General features: G+C 38.5%; 1 protein-coding gene and 1 long non-coding RNA gene across 2 annotated transcripts in view; one reads left to right on the forward strand and one right to left on the reverse strand.

Annotated features, from left to right (window-relative positions):
- Positions 1-25,733, forward strand: part of EXT1 (exostosin glycosyltransferase 1) — a 309,139-nt gene that overhangs the window by 18,371 nt on the left and 265,035 nt on the right. The window lies entirely within an intron of this gene.
- On the reverse strand, positions 13,125-18,006 carry LOC144579772 (uncharacterized). Its single transcript, XR_013528144.1, has 2 exons — positions 17,506-18,006; positions 13,125-16,981 (listed from the first exon to the last, which is right to left on the reverse strand). It is a non-coding gene; the product is annotated as an uncharacterized LOC144579772 (long non-coding RNA).

Genomic DNA, 25,733 nt, shown 5'->3' on the forward strand with positions numbered 1-25,733 from the left:
AATCCCATTTGGGACCTTAGCTCATTCCACCTTGCATTATAATTATTTAGTTTTTAATCTCTCTAGGTTTTTATACTTTCAGGGGTAAAGTTGATTCATTCTCCTCTGTATCCCAGAGTCCACCTTCAAGGTAGTATGTTGCTTGGTAGTTGCTTAGTAAATGTCATCATATTTGATTAGCTTTTTGTGGTCTTGTCTGTAGTCTAGAAATTCTAGATCTCAAACAGAAGGTAAGAATATGGTATATTCTGGATTTTTACTTTTCTGTAGTATATATTCCTTTTCAAATATAGAGCCAGAGTGCCAGACAAAAAAAAATTATTGTGATCAAAGTATATAACATTTCCTTTCATAGTGGAAAATGTGCCCAATAAACGTTTTCTCTGCATTATTTTCCTCCAAATATATTTTAATCGCAGTTATTTGGATATTTCATACTATATTCAGCTTGGGCTCAGATTAAGTCTTGTGTTAGTTATAACCTTGAATATCAGTTAGGTTCATGAGAACAGGGATGGTATCTATGTATTTTTAATCTGTTTCCCAACACTTCACATAGTGCTAAGTTTACAGTGGATCTCCAAGAAATACTTGTTGAATGAGTGTCTTTTGGTCATGGTGGCCTTTTAGTGCAGAAAATCTTTTGGGTCTGAATTGTTAGACATTTAATTTTTTTTTGTAATAACGCAGAGAATGCTGAATAGAAAAAGTAGGTTTAGAAGATATATATCTAAGTCTCTATATATTTTACCCTCCTTGAGTTTTGAAATAGAGTGAAATGTGATTAACCAGAATCCAACGATGATTTGCACCTTTGAAATAACTCATCTCTTTGATTGTCATTTTAGCCACAAGTAGGTTCCTAATTATAACTGTAATATCCCTACAAGCCTGCTTTACGGAACTCCGACGGCATCATGTTGTCTAAGATAGGGCTCAGGTCTTGGCCAGGTGCAGTTTATGTTCTTTGAAACTCTCCTTTTGTGAGGAGCAGGCTGAGAGATAGTGAACTTATTGAAGAGAACTGTGGCCGAACTCTCTAGCAACTTCCTAATAGAAGATATCCCCCCATTGACTTCTTTGGCATTTCAGCTGCCCCATTGAAGGAGGGGACAGACTATGCCCTTGGGACTGGAGCCTTTGTCCTGTCTGCTGATGAATGAGGCACCAGCTTGCCATGCTCAGCCAACCACCTGTGTTACAAAACAGCTTTACTAGACTCTGATCCCTTAGTATAAACCATACACAGGAGGTACAAGGATATAATTGTGTGGTGTCATCCATCAGCAGGGACGTGCATGGTTTTCTACCAAGTGGCTTCAGCTTCCACGGTTCATCTCTATGCCATTTTGCTTTTTTTTTTTTTTTTTTTGAGACAGGGTCTTGCTCTGTTGCCCAGGCTGGAAGACAGTGGCACTATCATGGCTCACTACAGTCACGACTTCCCAGGTTCCAGCAATTCTCCCAACTCAGCCTCTGGAGTACCTCCAGGGCGTGTCCCACCACACCCTGCTAATTTTTTTTATTTTTATGTTTTTAGAGATGGGATCTCCCTAGGTTGCCGAAGCTGGTCTGAAACTCCTGGTCTTAAGTGATGCCTTGGCCTGCCAAAGTGTTGGTATTACAGGCATGAGCCAACACACCTGGCCTACTTTGCTCTTGTTTACAAATTTTTGGTTGACACTTCTCTGCAGAATAGCACCTGGCATCTTTCACCACCACTGAAAAGGATGGAATTCTATACACCTCTTTTTCCTAGGTTCTCTCTAGCAGTTACCAAGGGACCATCGGAGGTACTTATTGTTGCTGTTTATAAAAGCCTTCCCTCCAGTCTGAGTCATCTCACCCTACTCTCTCTGCTACTCCCTTTTAGCTACTCTTTTTTTAAAGTAACCCTCCCTCTTTCCGCTGAAGGGTTATGCTTGTACACACATGCACACATACTCATGCAGACCCACACCACACATGCTTCCTGTCCTCTGGCTCTCGCGTATCCTATTTAAAACCTCCTGCTGCTACTTAAGTGAAACTCTTCTAAGAGTTTTCATCTCAGAAGCTCAATTTTACCTTTCACTTTTCAGATAGAGACCCCCAAGTGTTTTAATAATCTGGTGAATGTTTTAAAAAAGGAAATATTTTTTAAAATCCAGATTGCAGAGGTAATACTTTAGCATTGTTGAATTCAAACCTTATAGAAAGTGGAAGTTCCCTATTGTATGTTTCCCATAACCACCTTGAATAGTTTAGTGAATATATTTTATTCTAAGCACATGCTGTTTATCTTCTTGAAAACAGGACCATTGCATATATATACTCTTTTGCAATTTCTTTTATTAGAAAAGAAGATTAATCATATATCAAGCACTATTCCATGTCAGTCCATATAGCTCTCTCCCTCATTCTGTTTTTACAGCTACAAGAGAGTCTGCTGTGAAAATACTCCTTTAATTAGTTTACAACTGATTGTAAAATTTGGCATTTGACTCTTGATTCTAGTCTTTTTCTGTATATTCACCCCAAATTCTTTCAGACTGAGGGGTACCCTAATTTTTTAAAATTTTGGAGAGCTTTGGGGGTGAAATGCTTACTTTCTCAGGTGCCTACCTCAAAAATCAGTTTTGAGGCCAAAAAAAACCTTATGATGATAAGGCTTTTTTTTTTTTAGTATAAAAATAACAGACAATTTATTTTTTTCATTTAACCAAAAGGCCAAATTATACTAGCCAAGAAATGATCAGTCTCATATAAAAGAGTAAGTATACATTCTCCTTGAATCAAGACTACTCTGAGATTCAGAAATGCTGATAATGGAAGGTGGGCTGTGACCCCTTAAGTAAGCTTGACTAGTTAAAGGTGTATGGATATTTTTTGTGGGAAGTGGGCTGCCAGACACAATTGCAGGCTGTTTCACATTACTTCACACGGCGCTTTCAAACTGTTTTTTTTCTCTCTTGGCGCTAGTGAGTACAACTCATAAGTGGCCAGATAATATCTAAGTTTAGGACTAGGGCAGTGAGTGGGTTTTACCATGATTTGATCAAAAGTAAACAAGAAAACAAATCCAGAGGAAACAAAAGGTAAGAGAAGAAATAACATTTTTCTCATTGTGGGGCTAAAATGCTGCAATGTTGAATTTTCACTTTCTGATTAGAACTGACAGTTGAACAGATAGGATTTATTTGGGGGGCGGTCAGGAAGAAACTGTCAAATTTTAGTTTGACTGTTCTTTTCTCTAGCTCTCTCCCCTTTTTCCTCCACTTTTTTTTAAAGCATAACTGTATTAATCAGATAGCAGCCACTGTGTGACACGTCCTTCTGTGGTGTTTGCAGATTAAGTCTGAACCATGCCAGAAGTCTCTTTGCATTTTTTGATGTAGCAGAAATGAACCTGGTTTATTCCATCTCTACATCTTTAGCCAAATGGCTCAGAAGGGATCTACCCAGTTTCATAAAGAAGGGTTAATGTGCAGTCTGGTTTAATACAGGTGCCCTTAAAATGCATTTTTTTTTCTCACCTCCAAGTTTAATATTTCCATGAACATTGGCCTTTGTTTCCTCAAGATGAGTTCATAAACGACCTTGTTTAAGTATCCTTTGCTGATTTGAGTTCCCAAGTAATAAGCTTGGGAATGTTTTAAGTGCACCAGCAGGGAGAAGAAGGGGAATTCAGCAGTTGCTGTTCAATGCATGTGCTCTCTACCTGCTGGCTTCAAACAGTATTAACTTTATGTGCTCGTTGTGCATTGTGTTTAATTAAAAGCACTTCTATTCGCAGAGGCACTTGTAGGATTTTTTTTTTTTTTTTGTCCTGAAATGAATAAAACAAATAGGCATCTGGTATTTGTTTTGTATAACACAATCCCCATAAAATGAAGAGTAATAAAACATAATTGTCTGTAAAGGCTTGTTTTATAAGCCTGAGAATGGGCTTGTTTCTACCAGGTTTTTATATTCTACTCACAGGATAAAGAATTTCTTTGTACATTAATATGTAACAACAATAAGAACAAATGTCTCCCAGTTACCTGCCTGAATCAAACTTATCTTTTATTAAACAATTTTTTATGTTATAATGTACATGATAAAAGTTTGTCATTAAATTCCTTCTGTGTAAACACATTAGATTGAAGGAAAATGTTTTCCTTCAGTATTCTGTTCAACTGGTATAACTTTATGGTTTTTTTCTCCCCAGCATAATTAAAGCAACAACTTTATGGTTGGTTATTGGCTTTTTTGGTCAGAGAACATTCTGTGGATTCTAAAACCTCCTTTCAGAAAAGTGCACATCAAACTTTTACATACGTTTTTATAGGTTTTGTAGACCTCTGATCCTTGGTTAAAGACCCCTAACAATGCCTAATAACCATTTTGAAAGCTGTACTTCCAATCTGAAGCTAAGGTTTTAGTTTTAGTTTTAGTATGTGAATATGTGATGAAATCATTCAGTGGTTTTGTAGCATTGGATTTAATTTCAGGGTTGCGCTCCTTTCTAGGAATGGAGGAATATTCTTATCTAGGAAAAAAAATTCAGAGTGTGGGAAGAACAAAAATTATTAATTCAAAGGTATATTTGCTGTCAGATTGGATGGCAGTGCTTACATCCCTAGGGGCTCCTGTTTCCAAGACTGTTTTCATTGTTTCTATCCACTGCTAGGCAGGAGCCTTGAAGTGGTGAATTCATCCTCTGAAATTGTGTGTCCATTGCTGCAAGAATAAAAGAAGCAGTAACAGAATCATGCAGCGCAGTATTTCATGGTGACAGTTTCATGTGGTTGTGTGATGTTGCAGAGTCGTGTATGTGATATCTACCCTTTTCTTTTGAATCAAAACACAGGGTTTTACTGGAGGAGAGAAGTTTCAAAAACAACCTAGTCTAATACAAAATTAAGCTCCTAAATAGTTATGCCATTCTGTCTACTACCAAACTAATTGCTTACAGGAAGTGGAAGTGCACATATCTAATATTTATATCCTGTTTGAGTAGTGGTTTCTAATTTTAGATTTCTAACCCCTTTTTACATTATCTTTTTGCATTGAAATTACACTGAAACATTCATATTATTATGAATGCAAGCTGAATTAAATAGACAAAGATTCTCGGTTTCTTCCTTCATGTTGTCATCTACTAGAGAATGAATAGCTTAAAATAAGTGCATCAGTTCCTCATCCAAAGGAAAGCTGAATATTCCAATTCTAGATCAGCAGTCACTTTGCGTGCTTACTGGAAATACCATTTTTGAATATACTTGGCAACTTAAAGAGCCCAATTAAAAGCTCTGTTGAAAGAGGAAGTCAGTGGATGTGCAATTAGTCCTTAGGATTCAGAGCATTTCCTTTATGTGTGGAAGGCCATAATATGAAATCACTGGTCACAATAGCTTTATGCCAGGTGCTTAGAATAAAAGGCATTTTCAAGATAGAGTATTTCTGTACTCTTGCTCTGAAAATGGTTTACCTAAAGAGGTTCCCAAGTCCATAAAAATACTGGTGGTGTCAAGAAATTTTGGAGGTGGCCTTTCACAAATGTTAGGTAGTCGATAAATATAACTAGCTATGTAAGTGATAGGCAGTACACAAGAATTGCTTATATTCTTAGACTTTCAATTTTATCTGATTGACAATCTTCTTCTTCCTACCTTTTTATTCATTTATTTATTTTTAAAAGATGAGGATTGGGTACCCAGAAAATTAGCCAGTATTGTGTGCTTTTCTTTACTAAAAAATGAAGCTTCACTGAGTAAAGCCAGATGAGCTGTATATTCTGAGATTATTTATAGTGTTTATGATAGAGAGACCAAAAACAGTAAGCACTTAATAGCTTTCCTTATTTACAAGTCAGATTCATCTAAGGGATATTTTTCTTTTATTTTTCTGGTGCTTGAAATGTTCCTTTAAAATAGATTATCAGAGAGGATACACAGTGACACAAAATTTGTTGCTTGGGAAAATGCAGAATGGATTAAGCTTTTCTTTTTCAAGGCTCTGCAACAAAACAGGTACATGTTTATTTCAGTAAACACGCTGCTTTTTTGCCTCTATCACACACACAATTAACATAGGATAGATGCGTGTACGTGAACATGCAGCTCTGGTTCCCAATTTTGTAATGGATCCATTCCATTAAAGTTTGCAGTAAAGTGAATGTTTATCAAGCAGATCGTTTTTCCCTAGTGACTTCTACTGTAAAAATGGCACTGTCTTTCAGTAGGCTCTGAATATATGTTCCCTTATTCTTTGGTAAGATGACCAACCAACCAACCAAAAGCCAGCCCCGATAACAAACAAACAAACAACCCTTTAACCACCATGAATCTCTAGGAAATACCAACTTTCTGAGGAAGCCACCAATGCCGCTCATTGTTGTCCGCCACCCCTAAGCTATAATATATGGCTTTAATAATAAAATGGCAATATACCAACAACATATGCCATTTTGTTGGTACCACAACCTGGAGGGTGTTACTCTTTCTTCTCATACTTCCTCCCATTGTTCCCATGGGGGAGAGAACAGACAGCAAGACTGCAGCAAACAGGTTATTTTAATAACCTCATCATCCCTTTTCCCTATGATATACATTTGATATCCAAGTTGAATTTACCTACCTCTCTCTAAACATTTTTTCCTAACCCTTTGTCCATTTGTCACACCATCTTTGGATGAAGAATGCTAGCTGATGATGCTTAACAAACGGAACATCCGTACCTTGTTAGCCATAAAGGCTCATCCCATTTCCTTTCCATAAACATCTATTGTGATACAATATGGATTGTGTAAGGCACTGGGCTTTAGGCCTCCAGCCCAAGTATCTGTCATCTATTAAGTACTTACTGTGGATAAAGAAGGCACTATACTTAACACGCACTATTTCATCTAATTTTTGCAAAAGCTCATTGAGTACATTAGGCCAATCTCTTATTAATACAGATGAAGAAAGTGAGGCTGAGACTTGTTCAGTGACTTGCTTAGAATCATGCAAAGCATCAAGGGCAGAGTTAGGATTTGAACCCAGCATGAACTGGGCTCTGGAATCAAATGCTTCCCTAATTCCATGCCCTAGGTCTCAGCCTGGGCTGTGCTTCCAGAGTCACCTGAGGACTTTTCAAAACACTGATGTATGTGGACCCTGCATCTTGAGGAGCTGGGCTCTGAGCATTTGGGTGTTGAAGGTTTTACAAGTGACCCTGATGCTGTGTCAGGCAGGCTTAATGACGACTGAATTATATGACATGCCCAGCTTAGCTACTTGCTTGGTTGTTGATTGCTGCATGAAAATCTGATCCCCGCAGTCTTTGAGCCTGCAGCTCAGTGAAAGAGACGGATGTACAAGCAACCAAGCATGAGCAAGGTGCGTCATGACAAATACTATGGCAGTACAGACTTTATGCTCTGTGGTTATTCTCACGACTGGACTTGCAGTGGATCCCAGGAGGTAGCATCTGGGACACAGTCACTTCAGCAAGTCATGTTTATTCCAGCTGGGACGAGTTCCTTGCATCTTTACTCTGTATAATCTGTGATTACCAGACAGTCCTGGTCTAGGTTCTTATAAAAGTCCCAGTTGAGGATCTTGAATCACTCTCATTCAGTTTGTCTGAGAGAGGTTGGTGATGAGATCAGTGGTTTGTATATTTCCTCAATTGTCTTCCAAATGAATGGATATGTTCCTCAGGATCCATGCCAGTGGGATTACTAGGTCAAGGATAAATCATTACCAGACTGGTTGATGGTGTCACCCAGGCTGGAGTGCTGTGGCATGATCTTGGCTCACTGCAGACTACACCTCCCATGTTCAAGCAATTCTGCCTCAGCCTTCCAAGTACCTGGGATTCCAGGCACTCACCACCATGCCCAGCTAATTTTTTATGTTTTTGATAGAGATGGGGTCTCACCATGTTAGCCAGACTGGTCTCAAACTCTGACCCCAAGTGATCCGCTCACCTAGGCCTCCCAAAGTTCTAGAATTACAGATGTGAGCCACTGTACCCCACCTCCCTCTTTTCTTATTGACACCCATTGACCAATAGCATGGTCAGTAGTGCCCAATTCTTGAGTTTAGAAAACTTCCGTTGAGCTTCTTACTGTGTCCTGGGTACTGTGCTGGGCAATAAGAACACCAGAAAGGATGTGACTTCTTAGGAGCCAATTAAACTAGGTTAGGAAGAGAGGTGTTGTGGTATCACCTAGGGCATAGACAGAGAACCTGTCTGCCTAACGATACCAGGTTTAGCTCTTGAATTCTTTATATTCAGAATACAGATTAGGGCCAGGCTGGCCTTGACAACCTCAATCATTAAACACTTATGGTGACTGGTGGGTGATTAGCCACATAATAAGAAGATTAATTCATAACTGATATAATAGGAGCAATGGGGACTCTATGGAGAGTATTCAATACAATAGTGTTTTCCATAAATGTTCTTGAATTATGGAGATTGCTGTTCTGTAGATTATTCATTCAGGCATTGAATATGCATTTATTAAGTGCTTTTTGTATACTAGGCTTATACACAAGTGTTAATTTCAAATTTGGTTCTTAAATTCCTCAATATCAGAGTTTAGCAAAAAGCATCATTATATCCTGAGATGGAATTTTATCAAATTACATGCTTAAAATGAGGAGAAAAGTCTGTTTCTCTATCTTGTAAGCCCCATCGGTTTAACTGTCAATTGGTCATGTCAATCACCTATCAGAGTATAAAAATGTCTTGGGCTATAGGTACATACTCCATGGTGTATCCTGGTCACAGAGATTGAGAAACTGATTGGAAGAGATGTGTAATCACCAGTGTTGGCCTTACTGTTCTGAAATTTCAGGTTTCTTTCTCTCACCCCAAACTTAATTCTTTCTTCTCTGTTTTCAATTTCAGAAGAAGTTTAGAATGAGTGAGGGAAATTAAAATGAAATCCAGAAGACTAGCAGGTATTTCACTGGGCATGTGGATAGGAATGACTTGTGAGGAAACCATCTGAAACTGAGTTAAAATAAAATGTGTTCAGTTCACTATATAATTATAGTTAGCTTGACCTGGTGTTTTGGGCTGCATTATCTCTGTAAGTTTGGAACTTATCTGATGTATAGAGTATTGATACCCCTTAAACAATATTTAAGTAAATATTGTTTACTTAAATTTTGTCCATCTGTTTCTTGTTGAAAGAAACTGGACATCTGCTAAAATATCCTTGTTTTAGAGTACTCAATCTTACTGTTACCTTATAATGGTTTTATTTTCAGGGAGATTTATTTATATTAGTATGATTGGGAAAGAACAGAAAGGTCTTATTGGAAAATAAATTTAGAATTTTCCAAATAATAAAATAAAAACATTTCCAGCTGTAATCTTAAGTTATCTTTTCATGATGTCTAGTTTTAGAAACTTTTCCCCCCCAGAGGTGAAGAACAATGCCTTTTAGGACAATAGTGAGACTTACATGAGAATTGTTTTGCATTGTGTTGTGGTGCATGATGCAAAGGTTTAGAAATAAACATATCCCTGGATACAACAGGCCTCAGTTAAGACATCTGCTATTTTTAATGCGTTTTGCTATTTTTGGCCTGGCATAGTACCTTAGGATGAGAAAATCCATCCCCTTCCCTTAGTCTGAGGTCATATGTTGCCATCAGTTCTCTATAATGGACTTGATGATGTTATGGTTTTAAAATAACGGGAAATTAACATTTCTTGTTCGCATGATTATGGCCGTAGAACTTTATCATTTTTATACTGTTAATCACACTCCTCTTTTACAAGAACTCCCTGACTCCTGTTTCCTCCAGCAATGTACTTACCTTATACCTGGCTAAAACCTTGCAATTCTTTGTTTTGCTCTTGCTTTTTGTGACAATTTTAAGAGATAGACAAGTAATATACAGGCTGGGTTGAAAGAAGAGAAAATGGAGCAGTTGTTATTCCCCGGGGCAGGGTAAGAGACTGTTAATACATTAGTGGTAGGAGGGCTTCTGCAGAAAATATGACTGTCCAATTAAATGGGGCTATTAAAAGCATGCCAGCATCAATTCATTAATGACAGTGGCAATTTCTTTGTAATCCCCTTTTCTCCTTCTCCTCCTGGGACTCAGTCTATGGAGGGATGAAAGGCAGACGGTCAAAGATGAGAAAGACTACTGAGAAAGAGGCACAGTTATTTAGATATCTGCTTCCCCATCTTCCTCTTTGGGGGCAGCTTCTGTGATGAAAACACTTTATGAAAGGTAAGACCCCCAAATACCTGTTCTGTAGACATTGGGGATGAAAATGTGCATCCTAGCAGATGATCTGGTTCTGCCTTCCAGAACACTGCTCTGACTTTAGAAGCAGATACCTATGCATAATAAATCTGCTTGGAGGTAAAACAAAGAGAGTCTGTGGAAATTGTTTGATTGAAACCTTGTTGCAAAAGTATGCAGAATTGACATTCAGTGATCTTGTGTAAAAATACTGCAAAATGTTTCTTTTTCTGGAAAACAGTATATTTTAAAAATCACTTGGAATCTGGTTACCTGCATGACCTAGTGAGAACGTCAAGGCTTGGGGAAATGGTTGAGGTTAGTAGTTAGGAGTGTTTGATATCCTTTTATGTGTCATTTAATTATCTAAGCCCGAATTTCCTCACCGGTAAAATGGTGATTCTGGTCTCTGTCTTTATAGTGTTGCTGTGTGAAATTAAATGAAATACTAAATAAAAAGCATTTTGCACAGTGCCTGGCATAAGATAAGTGCTCCCTAAATATTAACTAGTTTTATTATCAATTGAATTCTAGGACTCCACCCTGTGCCCCCCCCACCTCAAAAAAAGACTTAATGGTCTTAATCTGTCTGCTAAAGAGTAGGATTCTGAGGAAGCTGAGATGTGGAGAGATGATGTGTTAATTAGCGAAGGAGCCAGCATTGGAACCACATTTTATGACTTCCCACTGAATTGAAATGCTTCTTATAATATGAGACTTCTGTATTTAGTCAAGGAGGACCAACATTTCTTCCACCTATTATAATAGATGAGGTATGCTTTTTTAATATATATACTTAAAAATAGAGGTTGGGTGCGGTGGCTCACATCTATAATCCCAGTGCTTTAAGAGGCTGAGGCAGGTGGAGCACAAGGTCAGGAGATCGAGACCATCCTTGCTAACATGGTGAAACTCTGTCTCTTCTAAAAATACAAAAAATTAGCCCCTGTAGTCCCAGCTACTCAGGAGGCTGAGGCAGGAGAATTGCTTGAACCCGGGAGGTTGAGGTTGCAGTGAGCCAAGATCATGCCACTGCACTCCAGCCTGGGTGGCAGAGCGAGACTCCATCTAAAAAAAAAAAAAAATGTAATTTTAAGTTCATTGCTCAGGTTCTTTTGGTGGCAAAAATCCTTGCACTTTAGAAGGCATTATTATTGGGTGAGTTTTAAAAGAACCACCTTCAGAGAAAAACACATTTCATTTCGATTATGCCGGAGGCCCGCAGAGTACCATTTAAACTACAAGTGATATGAAAGGTAAGTATTTGATTAAAAGTAATCTCCTTTAAAAACAAATGTTTCAGTCTCCACCAGAACTTCTTCAGGGAACTTCAGGGTTTTGCTGATAACTGGATCCAATTTATGAGAGGTAAAAGAAAATGCAGTTTTTTACTTAATTCATCTATTTGTTTCCAAACTTCATATAATGAATCTAAAGAATGGTGAAATTAATAGAAGTTTGAGTGCTTAAAAAATGGATGACATCTCATATTTCAAGGAAACAGTATTTGATTAGATTTCAGGGTGGTATGAAGTTCTTGCTGATAAAAGGCAAGTCGCATTTATCAGCTGAACAACTCAGGAAACAGAGATGATTTGAATTTGTGGAGGCGTCCTCCATACCGTTTCCACCATTGCTTTGGTGATTATCTGAGGTCTCCAAACGGATACCGATATTTGTATTTCCAGGTCAAATCATAGCACTGCTATTTCCATGGCCCATTGTATCATCTGCCGCTAGCCTCACCCTCACCTAATTTTTGACTCTCCTTTATCTCTTTCAAGGCTCAAATGTGTGTACTACAATCATGTGTTTAGTGGTTTCTCTTCCGTGTTACGCTGTGAGCTCTTTGGGAACAGGGACCACTTTTGCTTTCCATCCAGTGCCTAGCAGGATGACTGGAGGCATCAGGGAATGCTTATTGAATAAGGCAATGACAATGCCAAAATCTGGCTTCCACGAATTTATATGCCTCTGGTAACCTTTTGTAAATGACACTTTTTCTATATGATTAGCCACTTCTATTCTTTCTATTGAAGTTATTTCTTATTTCAAAGTAAATCTTGTTGCAGCCATCCTCCTCTTGACTACATCCAAGGTGGTTAATGTTCTTCTTTTCTTTTTAATTTTGAGAGGGTTGTGAAATACAAGATGAAACATAATGTGAGCTAAATCCGGGGCTATTCAACTTACTAGGGTCTTTAGCCTTCCAGAATGTTGAGAAAGTAATTAGTGGGTGGGGGTAGTGTTAGAAGAAATGGCTGGGATTCTTTGTATCCAAAAGAATGTTTCTCCTTGGTGATGAGGTAGGCATTGTCACTTGTCTGAATAAATCTTTAGGCAATGTACAAAAACACCAGCCGGCTGAACAATGCCTCGCCAGTCTGGCCTTAGGATTGCAGTACCTTGTCCGAGTAAGTTTAGAAATGAGTTTCCTCTTCAGGTTTTATTGTTGAGTGGCTGTCTAACCTTTGAACTTTCCATGTTTTTGACATCGAAAAGAATTCTGAGCTTTCCCAAAAGGATTTTATTCAAGTAATTAATACTCTTTGTGCACAGAGGGAAATTCACATCCAGCTTACGGACATGGTGAAAAATTAGTATCTTTCCAGTTGCTCGGTTTGATTGAACTACAGTTGATTATTTTTAAAGATAAGGAGGTGAAATTTTCTTAGTATTTCAGTATGTTGCTTTTTGTACCCTTAAAGTTATTTTTCCCTATGCAGAATTGACTTTGATTAAAAAATGTTTTGATGACTATTTTTCTGATTCATCAGTATATCTAATGGTGTTCATTTTACTCATGAAAAATCTTGTCTATGAAGGACACATTTTTAGTAACATTTTTATAGCATGAGAACTTTTATAGCAAAAACAGGAATCATTAAGTGTGTATGCCTTTATCAAACTTCTCTTTTAATGGAACTTAAAATCTTAACTCATGTTTTTATAGCACATTTTTTGTGCATGGTAGGTTCTTAGATTTGAATGGAATTTAGTGTGACTGTTCTTTATGTTCTCAAAAGTCTGATCTTTGTTACAGTTTGTCTTTCGTTTGAGACTTTTTTTTTCTGTGCATATGTACATGTATGATGATTGGTTTTCTTTGACTTTTTAAAAAACTAAACACATCTATAACTCATATTTTCCTGTTTACAAATAGGAACAGTTTAAAATTGCACAACATGGTGGCACGTGGTGTAACATCACCAAAAACTACATGTTTATCCTCCTTTATTCACCTTACATTTGCAGAAAGATGACTTACGTATTTATGATGTAAAATGCCTTTACAATGACCTTTGGGACTAAACTTTTTTTTTTTTCCCCTGAAAATGGTCATGACCTAGGAAGCCTTATTAGTAAAATTTAAAAAGAAAAAGTTGAAAAAAAAAAGAAAAAAAAAGTTGGCCAGGCATGGTGACTCATGCCTGTAATCCCAGCACTTTGGGAGATTGAGGTGGGTGTATCACTTGATGTCAGGAGTTCGAGACCAGCCTGGCCAACATGGTTGAACTCTGCCTCTACTAAAAATATAAAAATTAGCTAGGCATGGTGGCATGTACCTATAATCCCAGCTACTTGGGAGACTGAGGCATGAAAATTGCTTGAACCCAAGAGGTGGAGGTTGCAGTCAGTGGAGATCACGCTACTGCACGCCAGCCTGGGTGACAGAGCAAGACTTCATCTAAAAAAAAATAATAAAATCAAAAGGAAAAATGTGGCCAAATGCCCCTTGTTCTTCCTCAATAGATACATAGTGAGTTGTGTAAAAAAAAGGAGTTGGAAAAGGAATCTGTATATTCAAAGTGACTTAAAGAATAGAACAAATTTTGTTTTAAAAAATGGGCAAGACTAAATCATAGTATTTAGGGAGGAACATCTGAAAAATAAAAATATAAAGAAATACAAAATATGAGCACTACTAAGAATAGTCTGTTGCCAGAAGCATATAGAATGAGCACTCAAATTATAACAGAAGCACTTTGAGAACTTTTGGTATTCATAAATGTTCTTTTAAAAAAATGAACACAACTGAAATTATAGGCTGTAAGTACGGACTTTAACTGTAATGAATGTGAAAGTGTTGTCAATGAAAATATAAAGAATATTTTCTAAAGTGTGGACCTATCCAGGAATACTAAGTAGAAAAGGTAGGTAGCTCTTAAAAAACTTTTTTTTTTAATTGTGAAGTAAATTTATTGTCACTTTGTTTGATAATGATTACTAGAGTCCTTAGGTTAATTCTGTTTCTATTGCTTTTCAGAATAATTAAGACCTAAATCTTCCACTGAATGCTGTTTCATTTCGTTCTTTTGCCTTGTTCTTTCATGCCACAAATGTTACTGTGCGCTTTCAGTGGACCAAGCCTTGTGCTGCTGCTTTGATGATAAATGCGATAAGGTAATGCTGCTTTTAAGGATCCTTCAGGATAGAATCTTGTCTAGGAGTAAGGACTTAGTATTTTTGCTGTAGAAGTGCATGAAGAGCTATCTATGGCGCAATTACTGGAAAAAATACAGTTTTTATTCTATTTGGTTCCCATGTGCATTAAGTCCTTCTTTGGCGGGAATTCGAGCAGGGCAGTCTCAGTTGAATCCTGGCTTGCATATTACTCAGTAAGGAAGGAGATCGTGGAGCTGGATTCTAGGGGATGGTGGAAAGCCTGGTGGTGGTCCTGGAAGGCTTGAGAATGCCTGGAGCTGGAAGCTTCTTGCCCGTTGGTGATCTTTTTCATATATAGCAGAGCTCTTGACATTCCAGGCATACTACCTTGAAAGGATAATATCTTGCCTTCCAGAAATTCTGGACTTGGTAGGAATCATTTGTTTATGTTATTTTAAAAAGAAAAAAATCTGAAGTGTACTTTTTGGAAAAAAAACAAACTTGTTTTTGGACTTTTCTGTGTGTTGTTTCTTTAATTGAAAACCCTGTCTGGAGACCTTTTCATCCCCCTTCCTTTCCCTCTAGTTTTAGTTTTAAATTGGAATGTTGCTTTACAAGCATTTAAAAAAATATATATGAAATATTTAATTATTATTACTCTTATTTACCCATTAATAATTCTTGATTTTCTGTCTATATGAAATAAAAATTACTATATGATTTTCATCCAGTTCTACAGTTAATTCTGTAACTAAAAACAAGATAAAAAATAAAATAATTGATTTACTTAAGAAAGGCATCTTGACCTCCTAAAAATTTCATCAAATATTCACTCAGCAGACCCTTCTTCATATAAGGGGCTCACTTACTCTTGGGAGCACTATGACTGTGTGAGCACTTGTGGCAGGGATTGGGTTTCTTGGGGAATCCATAAGATACGTGTGTGGCTTTTGGGCAGGAAGGTGAGTAACACAGCCCTTGGCTTTCAAGGAATTTAAGGAGGTGCTCTATGAGGAGAGGGGCAGAGACAGACATATTCCTTAAAGGAATAATTATTGAGTGATAGTGGAAATATATACAAAGACTTTGGAGTAACAGTGATGGAGGGGCCCACTGAAAACTTATTAACGTTGACAGCTGTTGTTGAAATTCATCCAAACCAGCCAATTATATCTACATTCTCTGGAATGAAAGTACAAAATGATTATAGTAGACATTTTAAACATGACTTGACACAATACCCTTTTCCTACTGGAATGGAAATCTAATGGGGAAAGTTAAATTCTCTTCCAAAACTTTATCCGCAATGATACCTTACCTAAAAATGTAAAAGCAGCCAACTTTGTGTTTTGTGATCTTTGGGATCATATAACTCTTATAAAGCAACTTGTGAATTTTCTGGGAGGTTCTTTTGGAAAATTGCTTTATGTTATGTTTCAGGAATATACTTCCCTCTTCCCTGAATTATCACAGAGGGGATATATACATATTCCCTCTACTCAAAGTATAACCTTGTATATATGTCTGTTTCCTCTTTATCATGTGATATAGTTTGGATATTTGTCCCCCTTAAATCTCATGTTGAGATGTAATCCCCAATGTTGGAGGTGGGGTCTGCTGGGAGGTGTGTGGGTCCTGTGGGCTGATCTCTCATGGCTTGGTGCTGTCCTTAGGGCACTGAGTTCTCATGAGATCTCATTGTTTAAAACTGTGTGACACCTCTCCTCAACTCTCTCTTGCTCCTTCCCTTGCTGTGGGAGTTGCCTGTTCCCTTTCTGCCTGCCTTGATTGTAAGTTTCCTGAGGCCTCAGGAGAACCCGAGCAGAGGCCACTGCCATGCTTTTTGCACAGCGTGCAGAACTGTGAGCCAGTTAAACCTCTTTTCTTTATAAATTACTGAGTCTCCAGAATTTCTTTATAGCAACAGAAGAATGGGGCTTAACACACCATATATAAAATATAAAACAAAAAACCCAGAGCAATTACCCTCTGCAGTAAAAATAACAACTCTTTCATCCAAAGGAACTTCTTTCATTGTTTAAATAATGAGAAACTTGTGTTTTTAGAAACACTGTGTAGGGCGCAGCATCCTCTCATTACAAACATTTCTGTGCCTCAGAGGACACCCCTCCTGATACGTATCCTTAGGAGGAACACATAGATCAGCCTCTCTTCCTTTTGTCCAGCTGCAGTATGGGGGAATGGAGACACAAAACGGCCAAGGTGCCTAAAACCAGAGTGGCCTGGGGTGAGTCTCACCGTGATCCTCCCCGATACTGTCCTTTGTCAGACTCCAGCATTGTGCACAGCTTGGTCTTTCTGAGCCCAGGAATTTGGGCACTTTCTGAAAGCTTCCTTTGCAGGCGTTCCTGGAAATCAGACCAGTGTTTAAGCATGAGTTAAAGCAGTAACATCTGTCAGACATAACCATGCATTATATCTGGGACAAAAAGTTTTAGGAGGAAAAATGCCTGTTAGGAGTGTGGGGTAACTGCAAACCGGCTTTTTGACTGGTGTTTTATTGTAGAGATGGGAAATGAATGGGACTGGTATCCACATCTACTGGAATGGGTCTCTCTGAGCTTCCAGCCTTCTGTGGACCAGATTTTCATATTCCTTCCAATTTGCCCAGAGCAAGCTCTGACCCTCATCCATCTTTTTTTTTCTTTTGCATTTAACAAAGTTGTAAAGGGATTTATATGCTTTCCATTAGCCTTAGCAAAACTGCTGTCATGAATATTTAATGGCTAGAGCAGTTTGTTTTCTTTTACTCTTTCCCAGCCTTCCCTACCCCCAGCCCTCCCTTCTCTTGCCTGGAGAAATGTAAATATCGTGCCCCTCACCCACTGGCTAGATCCCAAAGCACCGGGCTTCCTCAATACAATGTTCTCACCCGTCTGGTGGGGACTTTTTTTTCCCCTCCTTCCTCTCTCGTAGCCTCCTCTCCAGGCAGCCAGGGTGGTGACCACGGCGCGCGGGGCCGGGCACCCGTGGGGCTTTGCCTGTCCTGGGCCCTGCGCCCTCTCCCTGCACCGCAGCTCCGCAGCCGGAACAGACGGTCCTTTGCTTTGAACTTCACGGGAACACAAAAGCTTCCCTGCAACTTAGCTGGAGCTCCCTCGGAGGCATTCCTGGCACTTCACGGGTCGCTGGCCTCTTTCTCTTTGCGACAGGAAAAGGGGCTAATGTCTGGGACAGAAAATGACTTCTGAAGACACGAAAAGATTTACCGTGTCTAGAGCAACCTCTGAACTTTTATGGTGGTGATCTCAGAAAAATGCAGTTTTTTGCTATTGGTTGCTTAGATCATCTCCCATCCTTCTTCCCTCCCTTTCCCTGTCCCGCAGTTGTTTATCTAATTTCTCCATTTCTGTCGTACCTCACCCTCATCCCCGCCCCTGCCCCACCCCCATTCCGGTTTTGCCTTTTCCTTAATTCTTTGTCCACTCTTGTGCTGCGGGAGTGGAAGGGTCTGAAAGGTGATGCCGGGAGGGGGTCTGAGAAGTTTAAGTGTTAACTGAGAAGGAAGGTTCCAGGGGAACCCTCCTCCCCTCTCTAATGAAGTCAAACCTGCTAGAGTGTGTCTGCCCCAAGGGACTGTTGGAAAGATGAGAGAAGGAAATCCATATAAAAAGCTTAACAGTGTTTGGCTTTAGTGATTGTTCAATAAGTCATAGCTATATGTTATTATTATGATACACACTCATTCTTCTGAAATGAGTGTGCTTCCTTATGCTTCCCTCTCTGCATAAGGAATTATTTGTGCTGGATCCTTCTTAAGAGGTCATCTATTTCCCTCCCCCCCTTCCTCCCTCCCTCCCTGTCTCTGTCTCTCTCCCCCCACAATCCCAGCTCACTGCAAGGTCTGCTTCCCAGGGTCAAACAATTCTTGTGCCTCAGCCTCCTGAGTAGCTGGGATAACAGACGTGCACCACCATGCATGGTTAATTTTTGTATTTTTCGTCGAGATGGGGTTTTGCCATGTTGGCTAGGCTAGTCTGGAACTCCTGGCTTCAAGCGATCTGTCCACCTTGGCCTCCCAAAGTGTTGGGATTACAGGCGTGAACCACCACACCCTGCTCATATGTTTGTGGTGAATATCTACAATAGCATGCTTAACTGATGGAGGTGTCATTTCATTTCTCTTTGAGTAACCTAAAATTGAATCAGTTAGTATATGTCACTAATGTATAGCATAGTTGTAATCAACTATAAACTCATAAAGACTTCTAGATGGGCTACTAAGTGAATACATCTTCCTCTATCCTGTGAGTACTTCACTGCGACTTTTACATACTTTGATATTGAAATTCTTCTTAATAGATTTGGCTTCAAATTCCAGCCTGATAAGATAATATAAGCATCTGCCACTGAAGTTCAATATCAGGTAATTCTTGCTCCACTTCAGGCTCCTCTCAAATTTGGTGATCATGCTCCTCATGTCTTGGATGGCTGTGTCAGCAAGTCTGAACCCTTCAATTCATCTCTGTAGACTTGCCTGCCTTGGGTTGCCACACCCATTAGTAGGTCCCTTTGGGTAAGAGTTCCCACTAATAATGTTTTTCTCTTGATTTCTTTATTATACCTTGAAACTGACTTTAAACATTTTGTTAAATGCCTTGCTAAAATCCCAAGACACTTGTGAACAGATGTTGATATGATAGAGGAGCAGAAAAAAAGGCACAGCCATGATAAGATGTTGGTATGATTAAGTTGGATGAACAGAAAGAATGTACAGCCAGATCCATCTCCAGAATCAACCAATTTCCACATTGCTTTCAGTCTCATCCCATTATGTTTTCTGTAAGTAAAACTTCCACTGCAAATATTAATTGATGTTAAATCAAAAGTACTGAAGGTCTAGTCACAGAGGCTTAGGGACAAATGAGAGAAGCAAAAAGGTTCTCTCCCTTAGAGTAAGCTAGAGTGTTAGTGTGTCAGATAATTAGGCAACAATGTAAGACAGTGTATAATTAAATGCTAAATTATGTAGAGAAGATTATGTCCTATGGAATTGAGGAAATGGCTCTCACAACATTTCTAATGTCCTAAATCAGTTTCCAAATGGTTTCATACATCTATATGTACTTCACGCATGCTCAGTATCATTGACCCTTTCCTGCTTTTTTGTAGCAATGATCAAAGTAAACATTTTCTAAGTACCTACTATAGGTTAGGGAACTGGTCTAAGAACTTAACAGATATCAACTAATTTCATGCTCACTGCATACCTCTGAGATAGATATTCTTCTTTTTTCCACTTTGCAAATGAGGGAACCAAGGCGGGGAGTCTAATACTTGCCCAAAGTGAGCTCTGTTAAATTCCTTCCTCTTTTTAATTTGGTGGGTCTGTGGTGAGGGTAGACTAGGAGAGGTATTCTGGAAAGTGAACCTTGATTTTCATCCTGGCTTCTTTTAACCTACTTACCTGTGTAACTAGACCTTGGACAAGGCACATTCTCTTTTATCTTTTAGAGCGTCTGCTTTGTAAAATGGGGCAGGATAGTGTTTTAAGTAAGATTTAAGTGCTTCTTATGCAATAGGAGCTCAGAGAATGGGAGCTGCTGTTTATTAAAAATAATGATACGAATATCATTGTCATATTCTTTACCCAAAGAGACCTGTTGGAATTGGACAGAAAAGAAACATTTCTGTCTTGATAAGGCTTAAAACCCAGTATCAAGGGCAGTATTAGTTGTGAGATATTTGTAGAATGGGTGGATAGAAGGATGGGAGAGGAGAGGGATCTGAAGAATTCCTGTAGCAAGTTGAAGAGGTTCCAGCCTCTTCCAATTGAGCTATTTTTAGCCTTACTCATCATTCGTAATCAAAACAATCATTTTGTTAGCCTTACTCCTCCCCAACCCCTGCCCCACTACTATTTTTGCTATGGTAATAGTCATTGCCAACTTATTTTGTTTGGAATACACAAACAGAGCTGTCTCTTCCCATCACAGAGATTTTAACAGTAAAAACCCACTGCATCATTACCTCTGCCTTGTATTCCAGACAGTAGTAAAGGACATTGTAACATCACTGTGTCAGCGCAAACAAAGAACTATGTAATTTTATCCTATATTAATACAGTGTTGCGCAGAAGGTATTATCATTAGATGGCAATCTATAAAAATGGCCCCTGAGACCGAGCACTGGCACAATTATTTATTCTTCAATTATTTATTCAGTCCTAAGGATGGAAATGCTGACAGACACTGCAAAATGCTCTACCTACCAATTTACAGAAATTGAATGACGGAATCATTTGTGGACTGAAGTAGCTTTTTATTGACCCTATTTTGATTTATTTAAATTCTCACTTTCACAGCGTAACTATGTTTACTACATGCACTTACATGATAGAAATGAGAGGCTGTTTTGTTCATAAAAGCTACTTCAAAACAAATAAATTAATATTTATTCTGAAAGGGTCAGATCACAAATGGAGGCTTTAAAACGGCCTCGGGAACATTCCAATTGCATCCTTAATATTTCATATGATTTTGTATTTAGATTGGCTATTTTATGTAAAGTCTTTTTCCCTTTTAGTTCTCAGACCTCTTGATATCCCTTTTCTAACCAGGATGGAGGGAATAGTCACACATAACTTCCATTTGCAGTAAGTAATTGCAACTTAATTTATGTCTGGGGAGATTTCCAGAAGGTTTCCGCTCCTGTCTCTTTCTTCTCAACTTAATTGTATTGATAGGTGCTATTCTTGTGATTCCAGTATATTATTTGTACATGATAAAATACAATTCCCATTAATTCACACTTAGCAGTCATAAAAGAATATGTTTGGTCTTAACTCCTAAAGTTTACAAGATTATTTACATTTATATTAATACTGGAGTTCAAAAAATATGGCTTTCTTTAGAAATCAGTTTCAATTTTCCCTAAATCAGTTATTTTTAGTTTTGATTAATTAAATTCGGGTGAAATCCAATTTATCTCACCTTCTGATATTTTTAAGAGAAGTAATTTTATTTACATTAACTTTAAAATATTTTTATGCCATACACTAGTTATTTTGAGGGGATCGAAATAAATCATAGCAGAGATAGGGAAGTTTCAATATTTTGGGAGATTATTTTTTAAAATAATGGTATGTTTATTTACTCTAAGTAGGAATGTATATGCATGCATTCACTTGTGATATGCACATGCACGCAGAAATTTATGATGTCCTTTAAGAATCTTGGGACTATCAGAAAAAAAGTAAAGTGAAATAATAATTTTCAAAAATATATTTTTGTAGTAAAAATACACTATCGGTGTTACATTACTGAATTAATCAAATTTGCTGAAGTTTATAAACATTTTTATGACTACTTTAAACTTGGACATAATCAGATATATCTGCTGTTGACAACATGGCTCTCAGTATAAAAATGATCACCTTTTTTCCTTGAAGCCTCATTCTCAGAAGTAAAATGTGTATGTGAGGATATTAACTAGTTCACAGGATTGTTGTAGAAAGTCTATTACATATTTCGATAATGAACTTCTTACGGCCTGGATCAGTGACCTCGATCACAGCTAATCTTAATGAAAAGATCATTTTGTTATTCAATTATTACTACAGGTAGGCTTTCACCCTGGGCGTTACATGAATCCTCTGATTGTACTGTCCATGATGTCCAATAGTAGATTTAAAAACAACAACAACAACAACAACAACAAAAACCCAAGCCAATGCCTATGATGTTGCTACAGGTGTCTTTTAACCTGTGGTGTGAAGTTATTTCTGAAGGTGAAGTTTGCCATTCAAATACCTCTTTTTCTGTCTCCACTAACACCTAGATCTGTAGTCCCTCTAAACATGCTACCTACCACTTACACTTTGTCAAAGTTTAGTTTTTGCTCCCTTATCTGCTTTGTAAGAGAATGCTTTTAGTTTCATGATTTGTAAGTGGAAGGGTGCTTAGCAGGAGTTCTGAGGTCACCAGCCCAGGGAGGAGGAAATGGAATCAGAATAACCAGACAGGAATAGAGGGGGTACTGGACTGATGTGCATTGTGGGAGGGTGATATTAGCAACTCATGCTGCTAGAGCGAGACCACTCTTTGATTCTGTTTGTAGAAACTTTAAGCTAAAAGTGACAGGTTGTTGCCTCTCTTTGTGTAAAATGTTACACGTGGAGAGTTAACCTGTGCTGCAAAATACTGATCAAGACAAGTCATGGGTAAGTGCAAAGAGCTAAGTGGTTTACTTCCATACACTAGTATGTCCCTTCTCAGTCTTTCTTGTTATTTCATATGACTTGCTTCCTCTAGCTAGTCCAAGCTTTGTTTGTATAAATAAGAACTGCCATTTAATGAACACTTCCTATGAACCAGACACTGTGCTAGAAGGGGCTATAGGTACTCCAGGGGAAAGGCCTCTCTAGCAGCTTAGCTTGTTCATGTAATAGTAGTGTCCCTAAAGGTCAACAGTGGAAGCTCTTAGGCTTGAACTGAATAAATAACAATAGTAACACAACAGCAACGGTAATAGTAACAATGAAAACAACCCTTCTAGGAAATTTGAGGAAAGTCTCTTGTATATTAAATATAAAAAATATTTGCCATTAAAGATTGTTTTAAAATTTGTTTTGAGTGTTGTCTATCAGGCATGTGCACTTGGAATATGTTTTTTTTTTTGTAATATATTCTGCCGCCTAAAAATAGGAAGTATATATCCAGATTTAGGTGTTAGGCAAGTTTTTCACTCCTGGTTTCTATTTGTCTTGAATGTTACTGCCTTATCCACACTATTTAGCATGGGGATTTAAAAAAAATGGTGTACATGTTCTCATTTACAAGTGGGAGCTGAACAATGAGAATTCATAGACATAGGGAGGGGAACAACACACACACTGGGGCCTGTTCAGGGGAGAGCGCTAGGGAAAAGAGCTAATGCATGTGGCCTTAATACCTAGGTGATGGGTTGATAGGTGCAGCAAACCACCGTGGCGCATGTTTACCTATGTAACAAACCTGTGCCTCCTGCACATGCGCCCCAGAACTTAAAAAAAGATCACTGGTGTGATCTTTCTGTGAGACAGGATTTTAAAAGCCTGTCTACATTTCTGAGTTTTCTTTCAAGGTGCCAAGAAGAGGCTGACCACATTGTTTGAATAATTGTTAAGGACTTGAACTTTGGAGTCTGCCAGACTTGAATTCCAGGCTCAGCTCTGGCACTGTAAGCTCTGTGGACACACAACCTCACCGAACCAACGTGCTTATTAGCAAAAATGAGAGTAATAACATTTTCCATTGAAAAGTGCAATGAAGATTAAATTGAAAGTGTTTTTCTCAAGCTCTCGATATGTAGCGGGACCCCGTCTCAGGTAATCAGAAAGTTGGAGTTGCAGTTGTTGTTACCGTTACCAATATTGCAAATGCTCTGAAAACATGCCACTATGGTTACTTCTTGTAGATAGTGACTTAAACTTATCTTCCGCATTGGGAAAATAAATGATTTATTTCCCTTTAATAGCTGTCACTGTTAAATGTCACTCTGTTGGTCCAGCCCTGCAAAGCTTACAGTATGGGGCTTATGGATCATGAATCAACACAAATGTCACCAAGCTAAAAGAGAGTTAGCAGAAGTAGCCTATGTTAAGATTAGGTTTCCGATTTAATGCACAGTTTCTAAAAGCCAAATAGCATGTGACTGGTCTTATCCTTCCTCCGATAACATCTCCAGATAGTTGCTTTCATAATTGGGGGAGGATAATTCTTGGAACTTCCATTTAGTATTGACTTGACCGCTGCTTTGATCTAGAATGAAACCCCTTTGTGTTGGTCTGACTTCCTCAGCTATGGTGTGTGTAGTCTAATTTAAAGCTAGGCTCTGATATGTACTGTGCCCATTCTGGAAAGTTCATTGGACAAGGAACAGAACAGTGGCACTCTCAAGCAGTCAGTCAGCCAGTGAACACCATCTTCCATCCAGCCCTGTGTTCCTTCCCCTCATTCTTCTGTTATTTCATACCACATTCTTCCTTCAGCTAGTCCAAGCTATGTCTGTGTAAGTAAGAACTGTAGTTTAATGAACACTGGCTATGAGCCGGAAACAGTGTTGGACGTGGTGTTGGTACTCCAGGGGGAAGGCGTCTCCATCCGGTTAGCTCAGGCGTGTTCAAATGGCAGCAGAACCCCAAGATGACAATATTAAAAAATGCCAGGCTTGTTGAAGTTTAGACTTGAGAGTCTCCCAGTGTCATTTCTACTACATTATTTTGGTTAAATCAAGTTACCTAGCTAAACCTGGAGTCAATGAGAGAGAATAATTGGGGAGGATAATTCTTGGAACTTCCAATTAGTATTGACTTGACCACTGCTTTGATCTAGGATGCAACCCGTTTGTGTTGGTCTGATTTCCTCAGCTATGGTGTGTATCGTCTAGTTTAAAGCTAGGCTCTGTTATGTACTGTGACTATTCTAGGAAGTTCATTGGACAAGGAACTAAACAGTGGCTCTCCCAGGCAGTCAGCCAGTGACACAGTCAACAGTGTGCGTTTAGGGAGAGAATTGTGGCCATATTGCAAACAATCTACCGGAGACTTAGAGACAGCAGCTGTCTTTTCCCCATTTGACTTCATCGTTCATGAACAGACATTTGTCAAGCACATATTGGGAAGCAAAACATCTATAATATTAGGTTTCAATTTTTTAAAAAACTTTTATTTCCAGAAAAGTTAGCTTTATCTGCGAGTACAGTTGACCCTTCAACAATGTGGACATTGGGGGTGCTGACCTTTGTGAAGCTGAAAATCCATGTATAATTTTTGACTCCCCAAAAATTTAACTATGAATAGCCTATCGTTCACTGGAAACGTTGCTGATGACATAAACGGTCAACTAACACATATTTGTTTGTTACATATATTATATGCTGTATTCTTACAATAGGGGAGCCTGGCGCTGTGGTTCACGTGTAATTTGGGAGGCCGAGGCGAATGGATCCCCTGAGGTCAGGAGTTTGAGACCAGTCTGGCCAACAGCAAAACACCATCTCTACTAAAAATACAAAGATTAGCTGGGCGTGGTGGCACATGCCTGTAATCCCAGCTAGTCAGGAGGCTGAGGCAGGAGAATCGCTTGAACCTGGGAGATTGAATTTACAGCAAGCTCAAGT

This window comes from Callithrix jacchus, chromosome 16 (genome assembly GCF_049354715.1).
Source record: "Callithrix jacchus isolate 240 chromosome 16, calJac240_pri, whole genome shotgun sequence".
NCBI classification, from domain to species: Eukaryota; Metazoa; Chordata; class Mammalia; order Primates; family Cebidae; genus Callithrix; species Callithrix jacchus.